This window comes from Lolium rigidum, chromosome 2, assembly GCF_022539505.1.
Source record: "Lolium rigidum isolate FL_2022 chromosome 2, APGP_CSIRO_Lrig_0.1, whole genome shotgun sequence".
Lineage (NCBI taxonomy): Eukaryota > Viridiplantae > Streptophyta > Magnoliopsida > Poales > Poaceae > Lolium > Lolium rigidum.
The window spans coordinates 70640119-70655268 of NC_061509.1; positions in this window are offsets into that span (position 1 = coordinate 70640119).

The following is a 15150-nucleotide window of genomic DNA, read 5'->3' on the forward strand; positions in this document are numbered from 1 at the left end:
GCACGGATCTAGGGTTTACATGGAGAGTCCTAGCCGGATTACAGGTCGCCTAACTATGGTACAATGTCTTGCCGTGTACGTCAAGGATCTGCCTTCCTCCCTACGTCGTACTGGATCCGGGTTCCACATGGGCCTCCATGGATCCGGGTTACTCCTGGGCCTCCATGGATCCGGGTTCCACATGGGCCTTCATGGATCCGGGTTACTCCTGGGCCTCCATGGATCCGGGTTCCACATGGAGCTCCATGGATCCGGGTTACTCCTGGGCCTCCATGGATCCGAGTTGCACATGGACCTTCACGGATCCGACTTCCTCCGATGGTCGGTTGGGATCCGGCTTCCCTATCCTGGGCTGGACTTCATCCTTTAGGATCAACAGCAACTGGGCTGTCCGGTGGGCCATAAGCCATCACCACCATCTGTGGGCCACCCGGACTTGCCGGAATCGGACCATGTCGATGGTATACCTATGAAGTATATCCACAACAGTAGCCCCCGGAGTTCTCCAAGATTCACCGTTCTTCCATCCAGCTCAGCTTGCGCATGTATCTTCATCCTTTGGCTGGAACGAATAATAGAGAATCTTGAAAGACTCCAAACTTCGTATCTCCAACCAAGTATTGGTCGGAAACTTCATGATCCAATGGTCAGATTCTTCGGAGACACCATCCAACGTAATCTTCGATATGGATCCGACTAGCCAAATGTAGGTTCGGATCTGACTAGCCAAAATATAGGTGTGGATCCGACTACCCAAAAATATAGGTGCGGATCCGACTAACAAAAAATTAGGTGCGGATCCGGCTACCGAAAATTGAGGTGCGGATCCGACTACCAAAAATTAGGTGCGGATCCGGCTACCAAAAATTAGGTGCGGATCCGGCTACCAAAAAATTAAGGTGCGGATCCGACTACCAAAAATTAGGTGCGGATCCGGCTACCAAAAAATTAGGTGCGGATCCGACTACCAAAAAATTAGGTGCGGATCCGACTAGTTAGCCAGATTTTCGTCATCTTTGAAATTTTTCTTGACATAACCATATGTATGTAGCCCCCGAGCGTTGAGTCGGCTTACTCCAAGGTGACTCGATGCTCAGAAACTTAGCCCCCAAGCGTCAAGGTGTAAATTTCCGGCCTGTTGCTCCAAAGAGAACTTCATCGATGTAGCCCCCGAGCGCCAAGGTGAATTTACTTGAAAATCCGGCTTGGAGCTCTTAGAGTAGCTTTATCTTTATATGTGACCAAGGAATAGTGTAAATCCCAAGCATCTAGGCGGAAATTTCCAGCACTAATACTCGAAAGGAAACACACTTTTCTCTTAAGATCAAAATCGCAGCCCCGAGGGTTGGTTCCGGCTAAGCATAGCGGAATCAAGACTCAAGTTGCTTTTCCAGCTGTGCATGCTACGGATCCGCCTAACCTTATCTCATATGGATCCGGCTAGCTTCCCCTGGGCTTCTCGCGATTGCTAGGTCTGCTTGAAAACACCTTAGTTCGAGGACTGTTGAAGGTCCAAGCATCATGTACCTGATATATAAACACAAAAAGACATATTTGTATTAAATTGTTTCTTTGATCATGTTCAACGAACAAATGTAAGGCGGAACAAAAACGGCCTTTGAACAAATGTTTTAAAGCTGAAACTATACAGCAGTTGAACAACATAAAACTGTCAAGGCGGAAAAACTCGACTATCTTGAACAGTTAATGTAATTTATATGTTTTAAGCAAGTGCTGGTTTATCCGTTCTTCTGGTTTATATGCTTGACTTTTCGCGAGACGGCGAACTTTAAACACAGAACATCTGCTGAGGCGATAGCGCTTAATAGCGAAACAATCAAGAACCTCAGAAACAGAGGCCGGCTTTAAGTACCGAAATGTCACTACTAAGGAATCCACATATAAACAACAGAAAACGTGTAGGCCAGAAAACTCAAGCTAACGCCCGAAGGCAGAATTTTTGCAGCGTCTCTGGAGCCTTAAGCGGCAAAAACAGTACAAAGTTTTCACGAGCGCGAGGCAAATCGTGGGAAAGATATGACCAACAGTGAAAACGGTAAAAGACTCAGGATATGAGTGAACCAATCTTAATCTCATGATCATAAAATATTAAAATATGAAATATAAATAGGAACTTAGCTGTTTGAGCGGAGTCAAAGTTATTTACGGAGAAAACATATCCGGCCACGATAAAGCCATAGGTAGCAAAAAGTATGAAGACGCAGCCGTCCATGAGTTCAGCCGTGACAGCCGATCACGAGAGAAGCCGGAAAGAATCCGTGCAAAAGCCTGACGCGGAGGCGTGCAACGAAGCCAATTTAGCCCGGAATAGTCACACACATGCCTTTTGGCTTCGGATCCATGCATGCAGTGTCCCTGGTCCTTACGTGAAGCCTTAATTTACTTTCGCAAACTGATTATTGCTTCCGGGGATGTGCTTCCTTGGTTCCATCTCGACCATCTCACCAAGACGGAAAGCGAAGCCAATAAAACTGACCAAGCATGTTTAGGCAAATACAAGTTTCCGCCTTTGTCCCTGTGTGCCATGCAACATCAGCGCGTATGTCTCCGCCTTGGTTTTTTCGCTTTGCTTCCGTCGAGCTGGTGCATGATAGATTACCGCGACTGCGAATTCAATCACCAAAATTAGGTGCGTATCCCGTTACCAAAATATATGTGCGAATCCAGCAACCAAAAATAATGGTGCGAAATCCGACTACTAAAAAAAGTAGGCACGGATCCGACTACCAAAAATATAGGTGCGGATCCAACTACCAAAAATGTACGCGCGGATCCGGCAACAAAAAAAAACGTAGACGCGGATCCGGCAACCAGAAATATAGGTGCGGATCCGACTATCAAAAACGTAGGCGCGGATCCGGCAACCAAAAATATAGGTGCGGATCCGACTACCAAAACCAGGATTTGAATTTTTCAGATCTAAGGCGGAATCTTCCCTAGGAAGCTCCTGCGACTCAGATCGGATCTTCGCGACTGCGTCCTGCTCAGCGGCGGTCGCGTCAGCGTTACTTACCAGTGGGTTTCCGTCGGAATCGACGGTTTCCCCGATGAAGATGTGAATGCCACCAATTGGGACAATGGAGAACTTGACGGGGTTTGTCCTAGCCGGAATCCAGCACTCATCCGGAGGGACGATCGGCAGATTTCCGGCGTAGAAGACGCGCCCCACAGCGATGGTGTCGTCGTAGCTTCCCATGGCGGAACCCTCCCGGTTCCGGCCTCCAGACGCCGCAGGCCCCACGGTGGGCGCCAACGCGTCGTTGCCTAATCGACGATACCTCGGAGGAGGGATCCTCACGAGGGGAGAAGAAGTAGGGGCCATAGGGCGGAGTGCACACGGGACGGTGGTACGCGAGTTACCCAGCTTCGGAACACCCGCACGATGACGGGGCCTACTCGCTGCTTGTCCGGAATTATCCGGGCGCTTTCGCGTTGTTACAATGAGTTGTGGTTGTGCCTCTAGGGCTCCCGGGATCCGGCTTATAAAGGCGCACGGATCTAGGGTTTACATGGAGAGTCCTAGCCGGATTACAGATAGCCTAGCTACGGTACAATATCTCGCCGTGCACGTCACGGATCCGCCTTCCATACACATCTTCCTGGATCCGGGTCCTTCATGGGCCTCCATGGATCCGGGTTACTCCTATAGCGGTACGGATCCGGCTTACTGATCCTGGGCCGGACTTCTTCCTTCATGATCAACAGCAACTGGGCTGCCCGGTGGGCCATAAGCCATCACCACCATCTGTGGGCCACCCGGGCTTGCCGGAATCGGACCATGTCGATGGTATACCTATGAAGTATATCCACAACAGAAGCCGTGTAGCACAATGTTGATGCATACAAACCATCAAATGTATCATTTGAAAATGATTTTTTAAGATTATAGTCGTGGAGCTTTAAAATTGAAAAATATCATGTTCTAGAGAGATGCTTCAAGCACATGCAACCATTTCAAGTTCCGGAGAACTGCCCACAAGGTGATTCATCACCTCACAAAGTTGTGGTCGCGTGCAGAGCGGCTCTTAATCAAGCATCATTTTTATGTTATGATCTCTAAAACCAGACATGATGTCTACAAGTTCATTAAGACATTTTCTCATTACTAAAAACACCCAATTAGATTATAAATTTGGGTGTTATTTGCACTTTAGTTTGTTAATACTCATAAATGAGACCAACTGATTCAAGACCCGTGAAGCGGCGCGTCACCATTGTTATTACATCACTGATGGTGGCGTCCATGATCAGCAGGCAACATTGCCAATTTTAACGCTATGCAACTCCTGCTTATCTTTCTATGGGTGTGTTTCAAACTCATGACCATCATGCATGCACGTCAAGGCATCCATGTGAATTCTTCTATGAGAACCGTTCATCATATATGCCTTACAAATGAACACACGTTTGTACCCACATTACATGGTGCACTATACGAGGTTAATTGTTGTGACCCTGCTGCACATGTATACACACTACTACTTGATATTTTGTGTGAGGTTCATCCTAATAAACACTACTACGCAATCAGGGTGCTAAGGAAAGGATTAACATCACAGACAATTCATAAAATTGTAATATAGTATAGTCCTTGATCGTCGGTTTTTCATCACCGTGAGAAAATTGCTCCTATATCATAATGGCACCATGAACACCTCCATGATGGCGAGGGGAACCTCCTCCTCCACCATGCGGAAACACCTCGATGCTCTGGCGGTCGTCATGGAAGAAGATTAACAGTTCTGACGCACATGTCATATTTTAAAGACAATCACATGGCTCAACACATCATGCCGTACCATGATACATATCATATATTACATTACATAGCATATCATACAATCAAACTGAAACCTTGAAACTATACCACATCACATGCACTTTCTACAAAAAGAAGAGCTAGAAGGCTCTAGATGTACTATTGCAAGTTCTAACCAAGTTGATTAGTTTTATTAGACAACTTCTAGAACACTATCATAAAGTGTTGATTGATATTTCCTATGTGTCCTCTATGATGCGATCAATCAAATATATAACGCGTCGTTGGTTAGATAACCATCATACTCCAGAGCGACATAGTAGGACCGCAAAGCGTCAAAAGATTGTAACAAATCGTGTTATACGGCATGAGTTCGACAAGATGCATACTAGTGAGACGCAACGAAAGAGATACTACTAGAACACATGTGCTTGCTAGATCAAAATAAAGCAACTAAATATAGATCTTCTATGATACCACTCTAGGGGATTGTGTATGTATTTCGAAAATTTACAGCCACATGAACACCCAAGATCTATTCTATGTAGTTGCAGTAACGAGATTCAATCGATATCAACTCGCATAGTATAGCAGAAGAGCTCGATGAAGAAGATGATCCGGGTGATCCCCGCAGATAGGAAAATACTCCCAAGTTCCAAACTTCGAGTATATGTCCTCCTTTGTAACAGATCAGCTTTGCTAATCAAATAATGTTGCTGGTTTGTTCATAAGCATGCATGCATTTGCATTTAATTTGAGAAATTTTGCACTAAAAAGGTTTGCAACAATATTGCCAATGTTGTTGTTTGCTCTATTTAAAATTTTGTGCAAAAATCCCCTCAAAAATCTGGTGCAAACTACCCCAATCTATCTAATTTTTGCCCTGTTTTTATTTTTTCCTAAGAAAACCCTAAAACCCAGGGGGTTTTCTGCAAAACCCCCTTTGTCTTCTTCCCCAGGCAGGCAGAGCCAGAGCTGCCTGGCTCGTCCGTGGCCGCCCGATGGCGCCGGCGGCCTGGATGGCCCTCGCCGCCCCCGAGCGCCTATAAAGCGTCGCCCGCCGTCGTGGAGAACCCCTGTTTGGCCTCCTCTCCTCTCCTCCCCTTTTCTCTGCGGCACCCGGCCAAACCCTAGCTCCGACCGTTCGCCGTCGCCGTCGCTCCGGCCACCCCCGCGCCCAACCGCCACCACCATCGGCTCCGCCTCGTCGTCCTCGACCTCCCTATCAAAGGAATCGGCCGGGGAGCCCCAGCATCGGCCGCCCCGTCCCCGTCTTCCCCGCGGCCGGCGAAGACGCCGACGGCCGCTGAGGCGCCTCCCGACCACCTCCGCCCTCCCCGCCAAGCTCCTCGCGATCTCGTGTTTGCTTCTTCGCGATCGATAGTGCACGAGTTCGAGACGATGAAGTCCGACAACGACGCAGATCAATACTTGTCCATCGACGAACAAGTCAAGCACAAGATCTCCGAAGATTCCATATTGGTTTGTCAGGGACAAAGGCAAGCCCTAGCCTGGTTCATATATGATTTTGAAATGCTTTTACTTCGGTTCCTACATATTGCATGCGATTCAAGCTGTCTTTTATCGATAGGTAGAGTTATCCTATCCGATGCATGTTCCATCCTTGCGGCCTCAAATCCTCGATCCACTTGCTCCTAGCATAACTAGGTTTGGCATGTGTGCATCGCTAGAGCCTTTATATCTTTATGCTTAGCCATGCTTAGTTTTTACGCTACTACTCCGGTCTTCGGACCGGAGCCTTACAATGAAATGAAACTAGCATGACAGGTTGACGTGGTAAGTATAGAGATGTTGTTAAACATGATTAAAGGCTCAGACGAGAGGCCACATTGGGATGTGGTGGGTTGTTTCGTTTATGCCGACCCTAGGAACCGAGTTCTCGCCTCTTGAACCAAGACTGAGCGTACAACCACACGAGGCCCTATTATGGTACCCTCTCGACTCACTAACTTGCCTAGTAGATTCCATGAGTCACATAGTTTGCGCGTTATTTGGACATATGCATTGAAAATGTTTGTGAAAAGGTGCATAGCATACAGGTAGGTAAGCGTGGCCGAGGTGGCTTGAGTTAGAGTCCCTGGTGAAACCCACCTCGCCTCACATCGTTAAGGACCGACTTCGGGACTTGACCCGTTACGGCGGAACAATCCTTAGCGCGTGACTCATGGTCTCGGCGACAGCAAGGTAAAGGTCGTGGTCAACCACCCTCTGCCGGCTTTCCAAGGAAGAGAGCTCAAACGTTGGCACTAAGAGTCGGTTGGCGCGTGTGGGTAAAGTTGTGCACCCCTGCAGGGTTAAATCTTTTCGAAAAGCCGTGTCCACGGTTACGGACGACTTGGGAATGGATTATGTGATCATAGACAACTTTAACCTGATCGTAAAACTTGGCAAACAATGTGTGTTTACGGATACCTTCTTCGGATGTTGAGGGGGTGATCCGAGGATAGTGGTTCGAGATGATGAAGATTGGTGGATACAATATGATGATCAATAGAGCTAGAGATATCGCTCTCTTATCCCCTTTCAAAGGTTCTGAGTAGTCGAGGTTCTTCTCCCTCTTGTTTAACAAAGGAAAATTGGCTTTACGCAAAAGAAGATCTACAGAAAGCCCGCATACCCGCTTTGCTAAAAAGTTGTACTAAGTCTTGCTGAGTCCCTGTACTCAGCTTTGCATGCTTTTGTTTCAGACGAAGTCGCTCCGACAGATGGTGGTTTCTAGGTCGACATCGACGAGTAGCTTGGGGTTCCCAGGTGGCAACCTGGAATCTATGGGCTGGGACGTCGCCGTTATGCTCCTGGCCTCTTAGGCCTTTTGCTATCTTGCTATGTCTAATAGCATAACTTTGATTCCGTAGATTGATGTATGTCAGGTCAGTGACCTCTGCTTGTAATGCTTTGGTTCGTCGCTCAGTTATGAGCTTGTATTACCTTTTTGAGTCGTAGAGTACTGTTGTGTTACCGATTCTCTCACTGTAGCCTCTCGAGCTCTAGGTTAGGCTTATGTCGGACGAAGATCTGGTATTTGTCTAACCCTGATCCCGGGGGTGCCACAGGTTTTGGTATCAGAGCAGGACTACCTGTAGGAAGCCCTTTCTACTGGTCGATGTTGAGTCTAGTGTTTCTGAAAAGTATTTGAAAGCTAAAAAGTATTTGCGAAAATCTGGTTAGGCTTCTTTTTACTCCTTATCTGGTATCGCTCTAATTCTAAGGTGCCTTACCTTGTATTGATTTGAAAGTTTTTCTATCTCTTCTAGTCTTTCAAACTTAGGTGCCTCAAGGGCAGGTCGTTTGCAAACCAGTTGACCTAGTGCAGAGTTCTCTAGAGTTTTGTGTGTGTTCTTTGCTTCCTCTTTGTTTTGTTTTGTTCAACAGAGAGATTCCTTTCCATCATGATCTCTCTATTTTGTGGGTTACACATCATTCTGTTCTAGGCTTCGAGGTTTCCTTTCGCCTTGTATGCCTCCTTTTTATTTTCTTGGGTAGTTTGGAAGCCTTGCATGACTTCTAGAAGCTACATCATGATTACTACCTTGCAGTGTCCTCTGTGTCACTCATCTAGTAGTTACTACTTTCTCGGGTTTTAACCCTTGGACTTGAACCGAAGGTCCCCGATTGTGTTGGATTCTGATGAATCTTAGTACATGAAGCTGGCCTTTAACCCAAGATCCATGCCGTTGAACACTGGTGTTAATGTTCAAACATTACATCGGGATGGCTAAATTCAAATAAAGCTAGCCTTAAAGCTTTTGCTTATTGTCATGTTGAATTGCGACAATAAAGATCTTTCCCTTCCACTAGCTATCGCAGAGGTTCTTTCACTGAATCAAATGGATCACGACAAGAGTGCTCTTTGAGAGTTCCACATCTATGTCTGTGACTCTGCAACACCTCCCTTTTTAGCATGAGTTTCACAAAAGTGTTATCTTGTGCATCTACATCTTAGAAATTCTAATCCTGATCATGTTCCTCCTCTTTAGTTGCTTTCCAACATTGTTTGCTAGTTAGCAACCAAGTGGTAGAATATGCATTGGTATCTCTAGTGCATGTTACTCTTGTGGTTCATCAATACATTCCACTTCGGTATGTCATGAGAAACAAACTCCAGTACCTTGTCCATTTCTAGGACTTGATCAAAGTTTTGTAATCCGCAGGTTAAGAAGTCTCGTTAGCTTCTGTTCTGTTCTACCTTAGAGTATCACCCTCTTCTATATCATGGGGTCATGCTTTGTATCCTGACTTTATTGATGAAGTGATGCTCTTACATATCTTTACTCGCCCTTCCTCCGAGTTATCCGTGCTTGGGAATGTTGGGGTGGTTGTATTGATGTGGCCATCCGAGATTCTTAGCAATTCTCATTGCTTTGAAATCCAAGGACGTTTGTGTCATTCTTAGCATAATTGGTTTGCCAATTATTAAGCGAAGTTTGATCGTGCTACCAAGTGCATTTGCTCAGGCGCACATATTCGGTCAAAGAGTTAGGTTAATGCCAAAACTCTCGAGACCATATCGTATTGCTTTGTAAAGCAAGATTCCCTCTTGAATTCAGTGATATACCGGTGGTTCGTGATATTCTGGATGTCTTTCTAGGAGTATCACCATGTTGTTACATGACCGTGTTGTCGAGTTCATGAGTAAGTTGGTTCTTTGAACTGCTCCTTTCTCCAACAATCTTGCTGGATAACCCTGGACTAGTTGGTTGAGCCTATACTACAACTTGGAGAGTTGAAAGACAAAAGCTCTATCTAACTTTGTTCCTTGATAAAGGGATGTCTAGTGTTGTTTGTATTCAAGTAAGGAAGTATATCCTTGATGGATATGTTATCTTTCCAAATCTTTGATTTGAGTTTGGGCTATCGTCAAATCAAACTCAGTTCAAAGGACTATCTAGAAGATGTTTATACTCATGGTGTCTCGTCTGAGTATACCTTCATGTCCTTTGGTCTGACCAATATTTCTGCCGAGTCTATATAAAATATGAGTCTGTCATTGGAGTATCTTGATAAGTTTGTTATTGATCCCATCGATGACATTCTTATTTCCTCCAAGTTTAAAAGATTCATAATGAACAAGTGGCACTAATGTTGGAAAGTTTTGAGAACCATCTTTGTGTTATCATGAAGTATGTGTTCTGGATGTTGGAAGTGACCTTCTCTGGTACACGTGCACTTGCTGAAAGATGTCGCAGTGGATCCGAGTAGAGTTCCCTTTCCTTTCCTCGGGAATCATCGCAGGTCGGTCATGCATGTGCGGAATATTCTTGAGATGGCAGGTTGTTACCTCCATTCCTTGAAACGTTCCTCCATGCACACTAAGCCACTGACTGATTTGTTTAAGAAAGAGAAGAAGCTTAAGAATTTCAAAATCTTCTTTGATGTCCCCATCAGGACTCACTTGTGTTACATTGCAAATTCATATGCACGCAATTGCCTTTGGCAGTTGCATCCATATGTGTTACGCAATCTAGCTCAATCCTTTGGAGCTTGACATTGTGGTCCATATCTTGAGAATCTATCGACTTTACCTTGGTGGTAACTGTTGAAAATTTCTAATTGGACATAATAAGTCTGAAATATCTTTACACCTAACCTAAGCTGAATCTCAAGCGGCAATGATGGTTAGTGGTTCTCAAGGATTTATGGCATAGGTCTCTTTGTAATCCCGGCAAGATTGATGTCGTGGTTAACACAATTAGTCGGAAGGCTTATTGCCATAATCTCTTGATTCATTAAGAATAACCACTCTCCATAAGGATCTTGTGTGACTTATTCTAGGAGTTGCCCTTATGATGCTTTTCAAATCCTGAAGTCTTGACCTCTGCTTGATGACCTATTGAAGGCTATTCAATAGCATAATATTGGTGTCTAGAACATCAAGGAGAACATCATAAGCAGTGTTGATAAATGGCTCTCGGTCAATCCCTCGAAATCATTTCTCCGGTGGCAACAACTTCGTTCGAAGAAATTTCACTCACCGTTGATCCTTGGCAATTCTCTAGCCAGTACCCTTCCCTTTCCATTGGTTATTACCTGAAACTCTAATCAATTTACACGTTGTGTGAATTCGTCAGTCATCTAGGCCCCAGCCTTTTGAGTAGACAAACACCATTTCATGTACTCATGCCAGAAAAGTGACTAGGATTTTTGAAATCCAAAGTTGCTCTGGTTTCATAATAACTTGTGCTTCCACGAGTCACCCTCTGTAAGAGTGCCTCGTCATGGTATCAAAGGCAGTTTAACTCTTCGCTACCTTGTCTCTTCGTATTCTTGTAAAGCGTGGAGCAATTGTCTACCAAAAATTTGAAACTTCTTTTGTCAACCATGAGATACTCGATCTTTGTAAAGATCCACCGTCCAGAGTTATTCCCTCTTACCTTTGGAGCGAAGAAGGCAAAATGAAGAGTTTTTCATGATGTTGGGGATCATCCTATTCAAGAAATAAGATCACTATGGAGATCGTTGAAGATCGGTGTAGTACTTGTTACCTTCTCTTTTCCTACCTTAGGAATCTCGGGGACGAGATTCTTGTAAGGGGGGTAGAGTTGTAACAGACCAGCTTTGCTAATCAAATAATGTTGCTGGTTTGTTCATAAGCATGCATGCATTTGCATTTAATTTGAGAAATTTTGCACTAAAAAGGTTTGCAACAATATTGCCAATGTTGTTGTTTGCTCTATTTAAAATTTTGTGCAAAAATCCCCTCAAAAATCTGGTGCAAACTACCCCAATCTATCTAATTTTTGCCCTGTTTTTATTTTTTCCTAAGAAAACCCTAAAACCCAGGGGGTTTTCTGCAAAACCCCCTTTGTCTTCTTCCCTAGGCAGGCAGAGCCAGAGCTGCCTGGCTCGCCCGTGGCCGCCCGATGGCGCCGGCGGCCTGGATGGCCCTCGCCGCCCCCGAGCGCCTATAAAGCGTCGCCCGCCGTCGTGGAGAACCCCTGTTTGGCCTCCTCTCCTCTCCTCCCCTTTTCTCTGCGGCGCCCGGCCAAACCCTAGCTCCGGCCGTTCGCCGTCGCCGTCGCTCCGGCCACCCTCGCGCCCAACCGCCACCACCATCGGCTCCGCCTCGTCGTCCTCGACCTCCCTGTCAAAGGAATCGGCCGGGGAGCCCCAGCATCGGCCGCCCCGACCCCGTCTTCCCCGCGGCCGGCGAAGACGCCGACGGCCGCTGAGGCGCCTCCCGACCACCTCCGCCCTCCCCGCAAAGCTCCTCGCGATCTCGTGTTTGCTTCTTCGCGATCGATAGTGCACGAGTTCGAGACGATGAAGTCCGACAACGACGCAGATCAATACTTGTCCATCGACGAACAAGTCAAGCACAAGATCTCCAAAGATTCCATATTGGTTTGTCAGGGACAAAGGCAAGCCCTAGCCTGGTTCATATATGATTTTGAAATGCTTTTACTTCTGGTTCCTACATATTGCATGCGATTCAACTGTCTTTTATCGATAGGTAGAGTTATCCTATCTGATGCATGTTCCATCCTTGCAGCCTCAAATCCCTGATCCACTGCTCCTAGCATAACTAGGTTTGGCATGTGTGCATCGCTAGAGCCTTTATATCTTTATGCTTAGCCATGCTTAGTTTGTTACGCTACTACTCCGTTCTTCGGACTGGAGCCTTACAATGAAATGAAACTAGCATGACGAGGTTGACGTGGTAAGTATAGAGATGTTGTTAAACATGATTAAAGGCTCGGACGAGAGGCCACATTGGGATGTGGTGGGTTGTTTCGTTTTCGCCGACCCTAGGAACCGAGTTCTCGCCTCTTGAACCAAGACCGAGCGTACAACCACACGAGGCCCTATTATGGTACCCTCTCGACTCACTAACTTGCCTAGTAGATTCCATGAGTCACATAGTTTGCGCGTTATTTGGACATATGCATTGAAAATGTTTGTGAAAAGGTGCATAGCATATAGGTAGGTAAGCGTGGCCGAGGTGGCTTGGGTTAGAGTCCCTGGTGAAACCCACCTCGCCTCACATCGTTAAGGACCGACTTCGGGACTTGACCCGTTACGGTGGAACAATCCTTAGCGCGTGACTCATGGTCTCGGCGACAGCAAGGTAAAGGTCGTGGTCAACCACCCTCTGCCGGCTTTCCAAGGAAGAGAGCTCAAACGTTGGCACTAAGAGTCGGTTGGCGCGTGTGGGTAAAGTTGTGCACCCCTGCAGGGTTAAATCTTTTCGAAAAGCCGTGTCCACGGTTACGGACGACTTGGGAATGGATTCTGTGATCATAGACAACTTTAACCTGATCGTAAAACTTGGCAAACAATGTGTGTTTACGGATACCTTCTTCGGGTGTTGAGGGGGTGATCCGAGGATAGTGGTTCGAGATGATGAAGATTGGTGGATACAATATTATGATCAGTAGAGCTAGAGATATCGCTCTCTTATCCCCTTTCAAAGGTTCTGAGTAGTCGAGCTTCTTCTCCCTCTTGTTTAACAAAGGAAAATTGGCTTTACGCAAAAGAAGATCTACAGAAAGCCCGCATACCCACTTTGCTAAAAGGTTGTACTAAGTCTGGCTGAGTCCCTGTACTCAGCTTTGCATGCTTTTGTTTCAGACGAAGTCGCTCCGACAGATGGTGGTTTCTAGGTCGACATCGACGAGTAGCTTGGGGTTCCCAGGTGGCAGCCTGGAATCTATGGGCTGGGACGTCGCCGTTATGCTCCTGGCCTCTTAGGCCTTTTGCTATCTTGCTATGTCTAATAGCATAACTTTGCTTCCATAGATTAATGTATGTCAGGTCAGTGACCTCTGCTTGTAATGCTTTGGTTCTTCGCTCAGTTATGAGCTTGTATTACCTTTTTGAGTCGTAGAGTACTGTTGTGTTACCGATTCTCTCACTGAGGCCTCTCGAGCTCTAGGTTAGGCTTATGTCGGACGAAGATCTGGTATTTATCTAACCCTGATCCCGGGGGTGCCACATCCTTGCTCCAAGAATCGAACAGACGATTCCTCCAACATAGTTCACGCTTTCAGAGGTACAATCCGTGAGGGATTTCCCGTCCAGGGATAAGCTAGCAAGGAGAGAGTGGTTCAGTCTTTTGGCGTATGTGGATAGAGAGAGATAAACGGCCAACCAAAGAGCCACGAGAAAACTATGAGAGAAAATTGCACACCAATTGAGGAGGGGAGGCACCTCTATTTATAGGTGCAAGAGGGGGGCATAAACTTGGGAGAGGGGGTTGGCCGCTACCCTCCGTAGGTTGGTTTGACCAGGGGTGGGTCGGCCCACTCTAACCCTAAAGCCCACCCTCCGGAACGAGCGTTAAGGGAAGGGGGAGGCGCCATGGGCCCTGGTCGGCTAGCCCTATTGGGCTGGGATGGCCAGCCCTTTGAGGATCTTGGTGGCCTGGCCAGCCACCTTCCCCTCTCTCTCCTTCACTGGAACTCTTCCCTCTCTTATTCCGATGACTTTCGAAAAATCTAGACTTCACCGGGATGAGATTACCCCTATACGAATTATCACTGGAATGATTCTGAGAACAATTCCATATATGGTAACCCCGGAACACTTCCAATGTTACCCCAAATCACTTACGACAAGCTTGAAGCGACTTCGAAAGTTTCTCTCTTAGTCATAAATTATTCTCAACAATTCCAGATGATACGTGAATGATTCCGAACAGCTTCTCTCAACCACATACCATAAAATAACTCCCACAGTAGATTGTACAACCTTAAGAGTGTGACCTGATAGGTTTGGTATAGCGGGGTCATGAGTCCGAACACCTTCAGATCAGTAACCAACGTTGGGATCTGTACATCGACGTTGACTCTTTGCATACTCAAAGTTTGGAACTTGGACGAACCATCTATGTTGTTCATATGGCATTTTGTTTGTTACACAACATGTTGTTAACCCGAGGCGAGACTTCGGTATACCATGATCAACTCTTTGATCAATACACATGTTATCCTCGATCCGGCATCAATGCTCTTTTTCTCTTTTGGTGTATATTGATGATGTTCTGTGATCACTACCGCAATGTGTCTGCGCATACATGTCACTTAATATCACAATACCGAGAGTGCCCAGTTCACATCTGTCCTTTGTTAGGAGGAACAAATCTCAGTCTTAAATCATTAAACTTTTTTTGTATCTTCAGATATAACCGAGCCTTATCCTCCTACACGCTGGGTTAACTGGTGAGGGCTAATAAGATCAAACATACAGTCTGACATGAGTTATTGTGATATTCTCACGGTCAAGGAACTTTTACAAAATTTAACACTTAAAAATATTTTGCTACTAACCATTTAGAATGTATCATAGTAAATCATTGACTTGGGTCTGCTTTGTGGGATTGTTCAGGCAAACAATCCACTCTCATTGTTGTT